Genomic DNA, 15,673 nt, shown 5'->3' on the forward strand with positions numbered 1-15,673 from the left:
TACCACTGAAATCTACCCGATGAGTTTATATCCATGCTCAGATGCCAAGGAGCTCAGAAAGTAACCGACTGTGACTAGTAATAATCAGATATATAGAGATTAGAAATGTATGTGTATTTTAGTGTTAATTGTATTGAAAATGATTTTTTTATGAAACTGTATTTTGATAGTGAAATTGAGATCTTTTTTAAAGTTTAAAAACTCATTTAATTTTATGTCTTATAGGGTTTATATGGAGTACAATATTGTATAACTGTATCAATTCAACTGTAAACCTAAAAATTTACAGCCAATTTTGAAAGAGATGCATCTTAGCTCTGGAATTTGTTATTCTGAGTATGTCAATGCTGTTGTAATGAAATACTTCTAATTATATGGTTATTAAATAAATAATTTTAAAAAATAAAAATAAATCTACTAGTAGTTATAACCATTATATTTTAATCGATTTTCCATACTGTGTTGGTTAATCTTGTCAACCTCATTCAATTGAGCAGCACCTAGGGGATCATTATGTGTCTGTGACAGATTTTCTGATGATCAGTTCTATTAGAAACACATGTGCAAACATCTTAGTGTTAATTGGATTAAAAATGAATTTTTCTGTATGAAACTGTGTATTTTAGTAATGAAATGGAGACCTTTTTTAAAGGTTAAAACCTCATTTAATTTTATCTTATACAGTTTATACTGAGTACCATATAGTATAACTGTATTAATTCAACTGTAAACCTAAAAATTTACAGCCAATTTTAAAAGAGATGCATCTTAGCCCTGGAAATTGTTATTGAATATGTCAATGCTGTTGTAATGAAAAAAAAAAAGAAAGAAAGAAAAGTAACTAACACACAGCCATTATGCAAAGTTCTTTGAATAATAATGATAAATAAGACAAAGTCCACCACTTTGTAGACAGAAGAAATAAATATAATAAAATTTGCCATTAATAATAATTACTACAGTGATAAAGCCATAAAGGAAAAAAGAGCTGAAATATACTTAAACTAATTAATTAAAATGATGGTGCATTTTGATGGCAAAGCACAAATAAAAAAATGTAAAAGGGCAGGATAACCAGCTCATCCTGACTTGTCTATTATTTTCCCACGTTTTAACATTGAAAATCTTCTAGTCCAGGACAATCAGAGATGTCTGACCACCAGACATGAGAGTCGAAATCAATGCCTACAGGTAACTGCAGTTCCAGGGGATGTCTGGAACTGCATGTTTTCATACACACATACACACACATTAAAAGTATAAATAAATCTTTAAAAAGAATTTCTTCAAATGGGTAATTGAGTTTGAGCAGTGTAGAGAAAGAAGTCTTAAGATGCAGAGTTCCATGACCCTGAGAGAATGTCTAGTCAGCCTATCTGGAGTCCCTTGCTTTGAGAAGATCAGTTCTTCCTCACTCAGCAGTAATCAGCTGCCAATAGTTCTTCAGCTAAGATAAGGTTCTGCTGCTCACTTCCGCCTCTGTGCTGGGATTTTTGTCTGCTTAAATTTGCATGGGTCTTGTGCATGCTGACACTATTGCTGTACATTCATATGAGCAAGATTCCAGGAGCCTGTAGAACTCTGTTTCCATATGATCATACACCTCCTCCCTGGCTCTTACAATCTTTCCACCCCCTCCTCCACAATTGTCCCTGAGCCCTGGGTGGGTGGACTTTAATATAGGAGTCCTGTCTAAGAACCCACACTCTACCCTTTGGCCATTTGTGTCCTTTTGTGTTCATAGCCTTCTGTTGCATGAGAGAGCTTCATTGATGAGAGTTGAGAAATGCATTAGTATTCTCTCTACCCCTTGTTCCACTATGTTCCATGAGCATTAGGTATATGTGTCACTTTGGGTTGGACAATTCACAGGCAATCTCTGTATATGACCAGTTATGGAATTCTGTAATAATCCCTGTCTGTTACAAACAAAGTTTTTTGATGAGTGGTGACTGGGATACTTGTCTGTAAATATAAAGATCCATGTTTTAAACTTTAATAAAAATTTTTAAAGGGTTGAGGAAACCTAGTGCAGCAGGCAGAAATCAATGACCCCTATTCAAATCCAGTTGTCCAACTGTTTCTGTCTGCCCAACACCAGAAGAGTTGTTACATGTTTTAGGGGTTGAAAACCCCACAAAATAACAGCACTTCTTCTCCTTCCCCCTCCCCCTCTGAACAGCAGCCTCCTTTTATTGATAGGGAAATGTTGTATTCACCTGGGAAGGTCTCACTCCTCTGTGGACAGAGTTTAGCATGAAAGGAGAAAAATGGTGGCTCTCCTGAGAAGATGGCCACAAAAGCCCTGTCTCTTGGCCTGGCAGGAGTCTGGTTGCTGCCTGAGGGATATGGAGCACTGAAGGGGATGTGCAGTGTTCAGATAATGCAGGGAGGATGGGAAATGAAGGAGTGAACAATCAGAAGCTGTACTGTAAGAAGGGAAGACGGCCTCACTTAGGAATGGCACAGGTCGCAGGGACACACTGAATGGACTGCCCGAGGAAACCGTTAAGGGTTGCTGTTTGTTTACTGTTTCACTGTTTTCCAGTGCTAGAGACTGAACTCTAGTCAAGTACTCTACCCCTAAACCAGATCTTCAGCCTGTCTCTACTTTTTGCTTTTGTGTTTTGAGAGGGTCTTCTTGTAGCCCCAGGTAGCCTGGAACTTGCTATGTAGACCAGGTTGGCCTTGATCTCCAAGAGATCCATCTGCCTCTGCTTCCATGACTAAAAGTGTGTGCCACCACGCCAGGCATCCTTTCTCTACTTTTTATTTTGAGACAGCCCTCACTATATTGCCCAGGCTGACCTTCCTTCCTTGTTAACAAATTCTGGAATTTTTCTGTTGTTTTTCTTAAGATTTTTTTATGTACAAAATAACGGGCTTCGTTATGATATTTGCGTATGCGTGTCTTGAAAATCACTCATACCTGCTTTATCCCACCATGTCTCCTCCATGCCTCCTCCCCATCTCTTGCTGGTTCCCTCCATCCCCCTAAAGTTTCCCTTTACTTCCATATCTCCTATGCGTATATGTGTGCGTATGTACCCACACACATATTTAAATCTAGGTTCTGCTATAAAGAAACACATATAATATATTGTCTTTTTTCCCCTCTTATCGTCCCTTTTTCCCTCTCCCCCACCCTCCATCTCTGTCTCACTTTTTCTTGACTTTCATGTATACATATATATATATACTTTAATCTTATAGATACATATATACACATATATGTGACATATGTATTTGAACATGAAAATCTATATTCTGCATATGAAAGAAAACATATTTGTCTTTCTGACTCTGGTTTATTTTATTTAATATAATGATCTCCATTTCCACCATTTTCCCACACACATAATTTCATTCTCTCTCATAGTTGAATAAAATCTCATCATACACTGTGTGTGCGTGTGTGTGTGGGGGGGGGTGTGGGTGTGGGTGTGGGTGTGGGTGTGACATTGTCTTTATCTGTTCGTCTTCTGATAGTCCTCTAGGTTGGTTCCATATCTTCACTATTATGACTAGCACTGCAATACACATGTGTATGCATGTATCCCATGTGCTATGTTGACTTAACATCCTTTGGACATTACTCAGGTAGTGTAGCTAGGTTGCATGGTAGTCCTATTTTTAGTTTTTAAAGAGCATCCATTATGACCTCCATCGTGACTGTACCTTACCCACCAGCAGGGAATACGGGTTCCTCTTCCTACACCTGAGCAGTATCTGTCATTGGCTTTCTCGATGATCGCCAGGAAGAGGGCTACTTCTTAATACAAAAAATTTTATGGAAGTCAAGTTTGTCCAGATCAAGTTTATAGAAGCACAGCAAAGGCCATTTGTTAGTGTATTGTTCATAGTTTTTCCAAACTTTAGCAGCAGGCTGAGCAGCTAGAGACTATGGTGAAGCCTAAATATTCACTATCCGGAAACATCTGCCAGCCGGGATCCAAAGGGGGGACCGCTTCAGTTCCCACTGATTGCCACCCTACAAATAATCATTAGCTTTGAAAAATAGAATTTTATGCCAGGTGTGGTGGCATGCACCTTTAATCCCAGCCCTCCAAAGGCAGAGACAGGTGGATCTCTGTGAGATCAAGGCCACCCTGGTTCATATCATGACTTGCAGGTGGTCTGTGACTAGGGAGACCCTGTGAAAAAAAAAAAATCAACAACAACACCAACAAAAATGTAGCATTTTAAGAAAGGTCAAAATGCAGAGTTTTAGTTCAAATTTGATGCTTTTTAAGTGTTGATATCTAACACAATTTTAAATAAATGGCTCAACCAAGAAATTTGTGGTCTGCATCTAGTTCAAGGGCATATTTTACGAAACCTGATGTTGTCACGTGTTCTTCAATGAAATCAGCCTGTGGTGTGTATACTAATTTGTTCATTTGAAGCAGATTTATTACAATGGAATCTTTGTCAGTTGCTTTCCATTTCAATGTCCTTGGCCATGAGTCCCTTCTCAGAATTCCCAAATCTTCTCAGCAGCTTGAAAAGCTTCTTCCATACCAAACAAAGAAAACTCCTCCATTAGCATGACTCCCCCGTACGTCACTTGTGCTTCATCTATCTCCTCCCCGAGTTTCCTCACAGGCAGTTTTTCCACACCATCCCTGGTGTCCGTTCTCGTTCTCTCCACATCACAGCCCCATGTGGCCATTTTTGAGACCAATTCATTGAATTTACTTCCAAACAGGTCACCGGTGGCCACTTCATCGCAAAATCCAATGGATATTTCAAAATCCCATCTGACTTGACTGCTCTCTGACATTTAACATCACTGACCAGTTCCTCTGTTTTGAAAGTTTCTCAGGGCTAGGAAGATAGATCAGTGGGTATAGCAGTTGCTATGTAAGCATGAGGATCTGAGTTTGGATCCCCAGAACCCATGAAAACCTGACATGGTAGCATGCATCTGTAACCCAAGCACTCCTCTCACAATATGGGAGGCAGAGACAGGAGAATCCTTGAAAGTTCACAGGCCACCAGCCTGACACACAGCAGTAAATGGAGACCCTGTCTCAAATGAGGCGAAAGGTAATGACCAACACCTAAGGTTGTCCTCTGAGCTCCACACATACCTTGGCATATCTTCACACACACACACACACACACACACACACACACACACACATGCACACACACACATTGAGAGAAAGGGAACAAGAAGAAAGAAATTGGCTCTAAAATGTCTCTTGTTCACTGGTTCTCTCCTCATCTCTGAGTCTTCTTCCTATTTTTTCCCCTTGGTTCTAGGTCACGTAGTTAATATTAAACACCTCATACATAAGGAGCATGGTTCTAAGCATTTTCTGAATGTCGGGATGTATCTTATGCCACAAGAAATACAACTTTCTTTCCTTAGAGTAAGGATTCTGAACACCCAATTGTATGATTTATTTGGTCTTAAATCAGTCTTTATTGAGACTCCTGCCTCCCCCCAGGGTCACATCAGAATCTGGGAAATGGAAAACACATTGGACATGAATGCTTTTTGTGCCTTGAGGCACGCCAACCTTCTGTTTTCAAGCCACAGCAGGACCCAAGGCCTGTGGCTCTCTCTCCCTAGGAAGAACACACAGCACATCCCAGAATGAACCACCTGCTCGTATTCCTACACTGCACTCCTGAATCCACAGAAAGCTCCCTTTTTCTATGGCATTCTAAAGACTTTTTAAAAAGTAAAACTCTTGAGAAGGTTGAGGCTTCAACTCAAGGCCATTAACTTCAGATAGCTTGTACTTCCTATTCCTTCTCTGGGGAAAAAAAATGTAAAAACCCTGTCACCAGTCAGTGACCACAATTCAAGCCTAAAGGGCTTGGGGACCCTGAGGTATAGGCACAGAAGAAATCAGGACGCAGGGGATGCAGAGGTGTGTGAACCAATGCATGCTTTATTCTAAGAATCAACCTTATTTATAGTACAACAAGAGGAAGAGAAATATTTTACTCGTTTAATAGGGTTCAAGGAACTGTCAGTCTCATGATAGGAATAACTGCAGAAGAACATCCAAGTTCTCAGGGAACTGAAGTTTCCCGGTCCAGGTCTGAGTTTATTTCAGGTCAGAACTTATTCTGAATTTACTTCAGATCAGAGCTCGGGTCTTCACAAAACCCCAAAGCCAGAAAACCACCCCCCAAAAGTATACCTTCTTTGACAAGAAGATAAAAATCCAAATAAAATTTTACTATCTCATTTCACTAACGTCTCCTCCCATAATTAATTTTTTAGCTGTATTGAAGACTTGCTATGTTCTAAGTGCTTTTATCTACATTATCTTGTATTAGGAAATGGAGGAGTCTGCATTAAAATCCGTGGACTTTTAAATCCTAATGAGCAGGTTAACAGAAGCAAAGTGCCACCACAAGTTAATGCCAATCACATGCTGAGCTGCTGTATTTATTTATCTATTTATTTTCACATGTATATTCAAATCTAGAAACAGCATATAAAAACATGTGATACTTGCTTTGATTCTGTATTCACCTCTTCCCTTCCCTTCCCTCCACCGTTAGGTCACTTCCTTTCCCCACATCATTCCCCATCTCTCACAATTCTTATGCCAAGTCTAATGGCGTTATCATCATTTCACAGAGGAAAATATTTGGACTTAAAGTTTCCCAAGGCTATATAACTACAGCTTTGTGCCACTGCCTAATAGGGCGATCTCCTGCTTCTGTCCTTGATCTTAGGTTTTCTTCCACTATATACTTTACAAGGGCAATAACACCCATGCCTATTCTATTAACTGAAGCCTACATGCCAGGTACACAATGATCTCCCTTGTCTGGGTCTCCTACTTCACCTGTTTTCTAGTCTTCACCAGCATAACTTATTTGTCTTTCAAGTTCAACCATCTCAAAATTGACTTATTATTTCTTTGTTCCCTTGTCTCCCCTCCAGCTGTTCCTGTCACTAGAAGTCTTGGTTAGCGGCTCTCTCCTCTTCCCAACTTAGAAGCCTCTGGTTTATCTCTATCCCTATCCTTTCTGCCACTGACTCTCCTCTTTAGTGTCTGGGTTTTTCATCCCCAAGGCCAATGATTGATTGGGTCTTCATCCTGGTACCCAGTGACAGCAAGATTCTTCACTGAATGCCTCCCTAGCCTCCCAGTTCCAAATCCAGTATGAACATGCTCTGGTGAAACTAAATCGCATTCCCTTCACATGTTGCAAACTCAGAACTCCAACTTTTGTAAGTGTTCGCTATAACTGCATTCTTTCATTTTCTCCAGGAAAGACATTTCCTAATTCTTCATTCACTTTAATACTAACATGCATTCACTCCTCATGCTTACCTTCACTTATATTTCTTGAAAACCAGCTTAGCTTTTTTATCTACATGACTTTGGACAAGTTATTTTGTAACAATAACATAACTCTTCTCACTTATTTTTAAAGATTTTATTTTTATTTTTAAATGTGTGTGTGTATGTGTATGTGTGTGTATGCATGTATGTGGATGTGGGTATGTGCATATGAGTGCAGGTACCTTCAAATACCAAAAGAGAATTCCCTGGAGCTAGAGTTACAGGAAGCTGTGACCCAGCTGATGTGGGTGCTGAGAACCGAACTTGGGACTTCTGCAAGAACAGTATGTGTTCTTGACCACTGAGCCATTTCTCCAGCCCCAGATGTTCTCATTTGTAAAATAAAGAGTTTAATATGGGCCTCATAATTATTGTTAGGGAAAGAGCATGTACTTGGTCACTATCTCAGAGTTTGACGTATTGTAGTCATGTGATAAATATTAACTTCTATATCAAAGTACAGCTATTCTTTTTGTTCTCATTAAATGTATTTTACATTGTAAATGTGTTTTAAAACATGTTCATGAGCCACTGTATTGTGAGAGATTTAAAATTAAGTTACGTTTTATGAATCTTCATATTTTCAGTGCATAACTGAGTATTATTAATGTTAGGTTAGTATCAAATGATTTTGATTTTACAAAAACTGTATCTGGTAAGTAATACATTCAAGACTCAGTGCTTGAGGCATGGGAAATATAGAGATAAGTACACCCTTGCCTTCAGCTGTCAACATTTACATTTCTGATCAAGATGGAATAAGAGAGGCTGATCTGTCTTCCCACCCAAAATAATGAAAAGGCTGGACAAAGTGCGTACCACAATGACACTCAAGACATCGAAAAACAAGCAACACAGGTGAGTGATCACTGAGAAATGGGTACAGATGAGATGCTTTATCACTGCCCAGAATTGCAGCCAAGAGGGAGCTTTGTAGCCATCAAGTAGAGAGCCAAAGCCTAGGGATAACCCGAATGTCTCCAAGAACAGAAGAGATGAAACTGGGTTCCAGGGATGGTGCAATGGGTATTGTACTAGGAGAGAGGTACAGTCAGAACCCTGGGATGCTCTAGGGGGCCCCCCTTGGGCTTTCTGGGAGGAAACTACAAAGAGCCAGGGAGTCACCTAAAAGAACTAGAGGGACAGTACACAGAGTTGACCTGCAGATTAGAATTTTTCCATTTCTAAATACCCAGAATACAAAATTTCATAGGACACAGTCATCACAGAAAATAAAAAGTCTTGCCTCAGTAGTGGAGATAAAATAAACTAAATAGAGTTCTGGCTCTACATAATGGTAAAGTATCTATTATCACATATCACCAAGTTTAAATGTAACATTCTTTTTTCCATAGGAAATTTTATTTCAAAAAGGGGCTTCCTCCCCAAACTATAAATGCATCATAGAATAAAACTCAAGAATTTTTAAAGGAATGCTTCAGAAATTCAGCACCCAAAAAAGGTAAAATTTGCTTGTATGAAATGTAATTTAAAAATCACTAGATGAGCAGGAAAATGCAATCCATAATGAAGAAAAGAATTAACCAATTGCAATTTGTCCATAAGAGCCATGAAGGGCTAGAGTGCATGACCTAAAAGAATTAAAACTACTATTCATATATCAAATTATCAAATAATAATAATAATAAATTATTTTTATAATCATATTCCATGTGTTTAGGAAGCTATGAGAAATACAACTTGTTAAGTAAAGATAAGGAAGATATAAAAATATTTCAAATGAATTTTTATTAAATTTATTTACTTGTTTGTGTGTGTGTGTGTGTGTGTGTGTGTGTGTGTGTGTGTAAATTTGCACGTGTGCATGCCACTGCTCTTGTGTGGAGGTCAGAAGACAGCTTTATGGAGTCGATACTCTCCTTCTACATTTATATGGTGTGATGGTTTAAATGATAATGTCCCTCATAGGCTCCAAGTATTTAGACATTCTGTCCCCAGATGGTGGTGCTGTTTTGGGAGGTTTTAGAAGGTGTGGCTATCCTGGAGGAAGCACGTCACTTGCAGCCAAACTTGGCAGTGTTGCTCACCTGGTGCTGGCTTTAGAGGCATGAAAGATGGAAGAGTGAAGGGTTCATCAATTCTTCCTCAGAGGTTTCAGAGAGCCTAGGAGGCCAGGCAGCGTGAAGCAGGGTTGCCCCTGCCTAGAGAAGTCCCTGATAGGCCATTGCATGAAGCTGTGAAGGTGAAGCCTGGTTGGCAATGGAGACCCCAAGAAGTTCGTGACAGAGCTGTGAGGCATCTGCCAAGAAGACCTACATATAGGGAGTGGTACCAGCACAAGAGAGAGGTGTATGTTGCATGCAGCAAAGCTGGAGAGGCTGAGCCATCTAAGCCCTTTGGAAGTAAAGTCCCAGAAGTTGGACATGGAGCTACTGGATTTGGTGTTTGCCCTGCTGGTTTTCAGTCTTGTTTTGGTCCAGTATTTCCTTACTATGCCTCCATTCCTCCCTTTTGGGATGATAATGTGTATTCGGTTCCACTGTATGTTGGGAGTGTATAATTTTTCTTTTGATTTTATAGAGGCTTACAGTTAAGATATTTATCTGAGTCTCAGAAAAGACTGGACTGTGGACATTTAAATAGTATTGAGACATTGTATTGAGAATGATAATGACTATGGGGACTAATTGCATTTTGCATTTTATATGGTCATGAGCCTATGGGGGCCAGGGGGTGGATTAGCAGATAAAGGCTGTGGTAGTTTGAAAAAGAATGTCCCCCATAGGCTCCAAGTATTTGGATATTCTGTCCCCAGATGGTTGTGCTGTTTTGGGAGGTTTTAGAAGGTGTGGCTATCCTGGAGGAAGCGCATCACTGGGGGTGGGCTTAGAGAGTTCTTAAGCCTTGCCAGATCTCTAGTAGCTCTCTTGTTTCCTGTGCCTGCTGGAAGATGTAGAGCTTAGCTTCCACTCCTCTTTTCCAGCTACCTCTGCCACCATGCCTCCCTGCCAAGATGGACTGTAATTCCCCTAGAACCATAAGCGCAAATAAATTCTTCCTTCTATAAATTGCTTGGGTCAGTGTTTCTATCACAGCAACAGAAAAGTGACTAATACATATGGGTTTTAAGCATTGAACTCAGGTCTCCAGGCTTGCTGGGCAAGTGCCTTTACCCACCGAACTATCTTGCTTTTGATACATAGAAATTACAAACTCCAGGACTTGAGAGATGGCTCATCAGATCAAAGTGACTGCCACACAAATGTGTGGTCCAGAACTGTTCAGATCATCAGAATCCACTTAAAATCTGGGTGGGCGTGGCAGTCCAAACTCAATCCAGTGCATGGGAGGTAGGAAAAGACTGGAGCAAACTGGCTGGCCAGCTTCAGGATCAACCAGAAGCCCTCCCACAGTACATAAGTGGACAGTGATGAAGGAAGATACCAGACATCTACCTGTGGCTTCCACAAGCACCTGCACACATTTGCACACATGCCCACACACATGAATGTGCATATACATACACATGCACACATACATCTATATGCAAAAAAGAAATCTAAACTCAGATAATACTAAATGGAATTTAAAGGTTTCGCAGGGGGAAAACAATTGTGTACTTGAAGACATGACAATGGAAACTGCCTAAAATTAAAGTGACAAGAAAAGTCTGGAAATAAATGAACCGTGGAACAAGTTAAAAAAAAATGTATGTATAATTTGAGTACCTGAAACAACATTTGAAGAAATAATAGTCTTCTGTTTTCTAAATTTGATTGAAACTATAAACTTATAGGTCCCCAGCTCAAGAAATACAAAGAAAAGTAAGTGAAGGACACCAAATTTTTAAACTGAAAAAATAAAATGCATAAAGCTGACAAGAAGTTTTAGATGCAGGCAGAAGAAAGAGAAGGAACATGAGTGGCAGAGTTCCCGCCAGAAACAGTGTGCATCAGAGGACAGAGAAGCCATACATTTCAGGCACTGAAAGAAGTAATTGTCAACCTAGAATTCCTCACCCACCCAAAATATCTTTAAAAGTCAAAAGTGAAATAAAGAGATTTCAGTCAGACAAAAGTCAACCGTAAATGGAGAAATACACTTTGTTCATAGGTTAGGACACTTCAGACTCTTTAAGATATTAATTCTAAATAATTTGATGAATAGATTCAACAAAATTCCAGTCAAAGATGTTTTCTAACAATTGATAAACTAGTCTTAAATTTTACATGGAAGTGAAAGAATCCAGAACAGACTGAATTTCTAGAAAAGAAGAAAGAGGCTAAGAATACCTGGGCTTAAAGTTAATACGAAATCAAAGTAACTAAATTAGTGTGTGTTGGTGTGAAAAAAACAGGCAGATACATTGATGGAATAGAATGCAGGAAAAAGCAAACTAATACCTATAGGTGCAACTAACATGATAAAAATGGAAAACCAAGGTGAATAAGATGAATTATCTTCAGATAGCTATATCATCCTCTCTAAGGTTCAGGGACTCTCTTGGACTAGGAGGCAGAAAGATGCATGGGAGAGCCAGAAGATGGAGGGATGTGCAGCACAAAGATGTCTTCTGGGTATAACATTGTCATTGCACTCATGAACTTATGGAAAAATCATAGACCAAAGCCAAAGTTAGGTGAGGAGAGGGAGTTTAATTTTACACTAGCGGACTGACCCAGGGAGCCTTCCCTAAAGGACTCAGCAGCCTCTTCCAGTTTTGGGGGCCTTTATATTCATATGTGAGGAAATTCAACCAAAACGCAAAAGAGCACATAGATGACAAATAAGTAAAAAGGTGCATGTGATAATTAAGCAAAGTAGCATATGGCTGCAAAGGTTATAGGACTATGAAAGCTTTGGAGAACAAAGACTTTTATCCTGGGCAACCACAGGGGGCAGGGGGAATACACCTGTTCACCTCCCCCATTTTTCTCTTGTCTAGGAGCTTTTCCTGCTCCAAAGTTCTTAATTACCATCACATTCCAAGAGCTTTTAGCATTCATTTGATGGGCTCTTCTATTTCCATTATAAACTCACAAGACTGAGCCCTTTGATACCTCGTCACAGATTGGGGAGGATCCAGGAGGCCTGATCCCACACTGAGGAACTGTTAGCAGTTAGTGGGTGTTGGGAAAGGGGTGGCATTTTCTTCAGTGGTTTAGCCACTGATAAGTTGCTCCTGCTCTGATAAATACTCTCCCACAGCATTCAGGCAAGAAACTCTAATTAAACCCAGTGAGTCACATACCAAAAAAAGATAGGAAAGTAGAGGGGGCTTGTTGAGAAGGGAGAGGAAAGAAGGGAATGGGGAGGTGAAAACTGAAAATTCGTTATGTAAATGTAAGAAACTGTCAGGTGAAAAGAGTGTTGGAAAATTGGATAGTCACATGCAAAAAAAAGAACTTCGATGTGTACCTTGTATGACACCAATATATAGAATTAATATGAAGTGAATCATGAATCTAAAGTAAAATGAAAACTCAAAACTTCTAGAATAAGGGCTGGAGAGATGGCTCAGCAGTTAAGAGCACTGGCTGCTCTTGCAGAGAATTCAGGTTCAATTCCCAGTGTCTAACACCACCTGTGACTCCAGTTTCAGGGGATCTGACGCCCTCTTCTGTTCTCTGGGGGCATTGCACAACACAGGTGCACTTACATACATGCAGAGATAACACTCATAGACATAAAATAAAAATAAATAATTTTTAAAACTTCTAGCATAAAACAAAGGAGAAAATTTTGGCCATGATTTGTCAGGAAAATATCACTTAGATACTATGCCAAATGTAGAATTTATTTGCCAATTATTGGTATAGCTCATTTAATTTTGGAAATCTAATAGATGAATAGTGGTATTTCAATGAATTTTTGAGACAGGGTCTTGCTATTGTTGACTCAAAAGCACAACTCTCACCTCAAAGGGGATAGGACTTAGTTTAATAATTAACTTAATTAACTAATCTATTATTAATTATTAAATTGGAATTTATCATATTTTTAAAAAATATCAGTCTTCAAAAAGTAATATGGAGAATGAAAAGACACTCTCAGACTAGGAAAATAATTGTCAAAAAATATATACAAGAGATCTGAGTGTACAGTAAGTAAGTAAAGGCCTCTTAAAAGTAATGAGAGGTCTAGCTATGGTGACGCACACCTTTAATCCTAGAAGTCAGGAGGCACAGGCAGATGAATCTTTGTGAGATCTAGACCAGCTTAGTCTGTATACTGAGTTCCAGGCCAGCTGGGGCTACAAGGAGACCCTGTCTCAAAAAACAAAAAAGTTCATTAAAAAACCCTCAACTTTTTTAATGGACCAAAATACCTTAACAGAAATTTCCAGAATAAAACATCTGGACGTGTTACTTACATCTCCAGGAAGTATAAAAGTCAGCAGAGTAGTGGCTATGTGTGGTAGTGACATCTGTGACCCCAGCAGCTGCAGAGGCAGAGGCAGGATGATCACTGCCTTTTCAAAGCCAGTTTGCTCAATGTAGCAGCTTTTGGGCAGCCAGGCTGCATAGTATGAACAAAAGTTCCCAGAAAAAAAATTGTATCTTCAAATGAATCCTGCAAGGCTGATCAACTGATTAAAGCTTCAATGACTGTGGGAGGGTTTGGAATGTCTCAGGTCAGAGCCTATTTACAGTTTATCTTGGGCCATCTTTAGCCCCCAAAATAGCCATTCTTTGTCCACCCCTGTGTCTGACCTAACATCCTGTAACTAAAGATAAAAACCTTTGAGATGTATTAACATAGCAGACCACCAGCTTTCACCAACCCAAGGGCTAAGAAGCCTGTGAGATGGTATCTAAGGCCTACAGGAGAATTCTCCCTGCTTTACTATAATCGACTTCTCTGATGTCCCCACTATTGTATTTTTTAATTTTTATTATTTTTATTATGTATATGAGTGTATTGCTTGCATGTATGTAAGTGCGCCCATGTTGTGCAATGCCCGCGGAGGACAGAAGAGGCCATTGGATCCCCTGGAACCGGAGTTACAGACAGCTGTTAGCTGCCATGTGGGTGCTGAGTTTCGAACCGTGGTCTTCTGCAAGAACAGCCAGTGTTCTTCACTACTGAGCCACCTCTCCAGCCCCTCCACTATTGTATTTTGAAATTATCTTGATTTATAGCTTTCTTTGTTCTAGGACTATTAAAAATTTATGAAACTGTTACCACATTGGCACACTGATTTGGGGGTGACTTTACTCTGTGTTCGCAAGCCATGGTCACTCATATTTAGTTCCAGAATAAACTATCTCTTATCCTTTTTGAGGTGAGACTTGTACTTTTGTGTAGACAATAGCAAGGCCCTGTCTCCAAAAGAAAAAAAATCAGTGAAGTATCACTATTCACCTACTAGAATTTCCAAAATTAAAGCAGCTACACCAATAACTGGCAAACACGAAAAATAGTGAAACTCTCATGCATGGCTTGTGAGAGTAAAATGCAACGGCCAGTTTGGCAAAGAGTTGGTAGTTCCATAAAAAGTTAAATTACCACGTGATCAAGCCACCCCACACCTAAGTAATTTACTAAAGATTAATGAAAACAAATGTCATATGGAAAGAGTTACACACATATGTTCCTAACAATGCAGATATTTTGTAACAGCTAAAATCTGAAAATAATCCAAGTATCCACCAATGGTGCATCTACACAATATGACACAACACAATTAAAAAGGAATGGATTGTTGCACTGCAATAATCTAATGAATCTTGAAGTAACTAGATTGAAAGAAGCCAGAAAACAAGCAGAACATGCTTAGGTATATAAAACTATAAAATGCCAACTAATCTATGGGTGACATACCGTTGTGGATCAAGTCTGGCTTATGAGAGGAGAGTGGTGGTGGTATGAGAATGAAAAAGTTACCATGGGACATGAGGAAATGTTTGGGTGTGATGGATACAGTCACTATCTTGACAGCAGGGATTATATCAAGGGGGTATGAGTGTGCAAAATGCTATCAAAATCTATTCTTTACATATGTACTTTGCATCAATTTTGCCTCAGTAAAGTTAGAAGGGAGTGAAGGAGAAGAATGGGGAGGAGAGGGAGCTGAAGAGGAGAAAGGGAGGAGGAGGAGGAGGAGGAGGAGGAGGAGGGGAGCTCTCTGGGTGAGAGGTGAAGGTAAATTGCTGGGAGGAGTGGGCTCAGTTTTTCCACTTTTCACTCTGAAAACCCCTGCCAAGAGGGGTCAAAAACATGGACTTCCTAGAAACATAGCCCAAACAGGAACCACTACCACCCTAGGTCAGACCTCCAGCAGTGCTCTCTACCCCAGCTTATAAACTTGAACATCTGAATTGTGTTCACCACTGTTCCAAACAATCCCTGTCTTCAAAGCCTTGGGAGAATTCCTATTGCCTTTGCCA

This window comes from Nannospalax galili, unplaced genomic scaffold (genome assembly GCF_000622305.1).
Source record: "Nannospalax galili isolate Female #2095 unplaced genomic scaffold, S.galili_v1.0 scaffold17, whole genome shotgun sequence".
NCBI classification, from domain to species: domain Eukaryota; kingdom Metazoa; phylum Chordata; class Mammalia; order Rodentia; family Spalacidae; genus Nannospalax; species Nannospalax galili.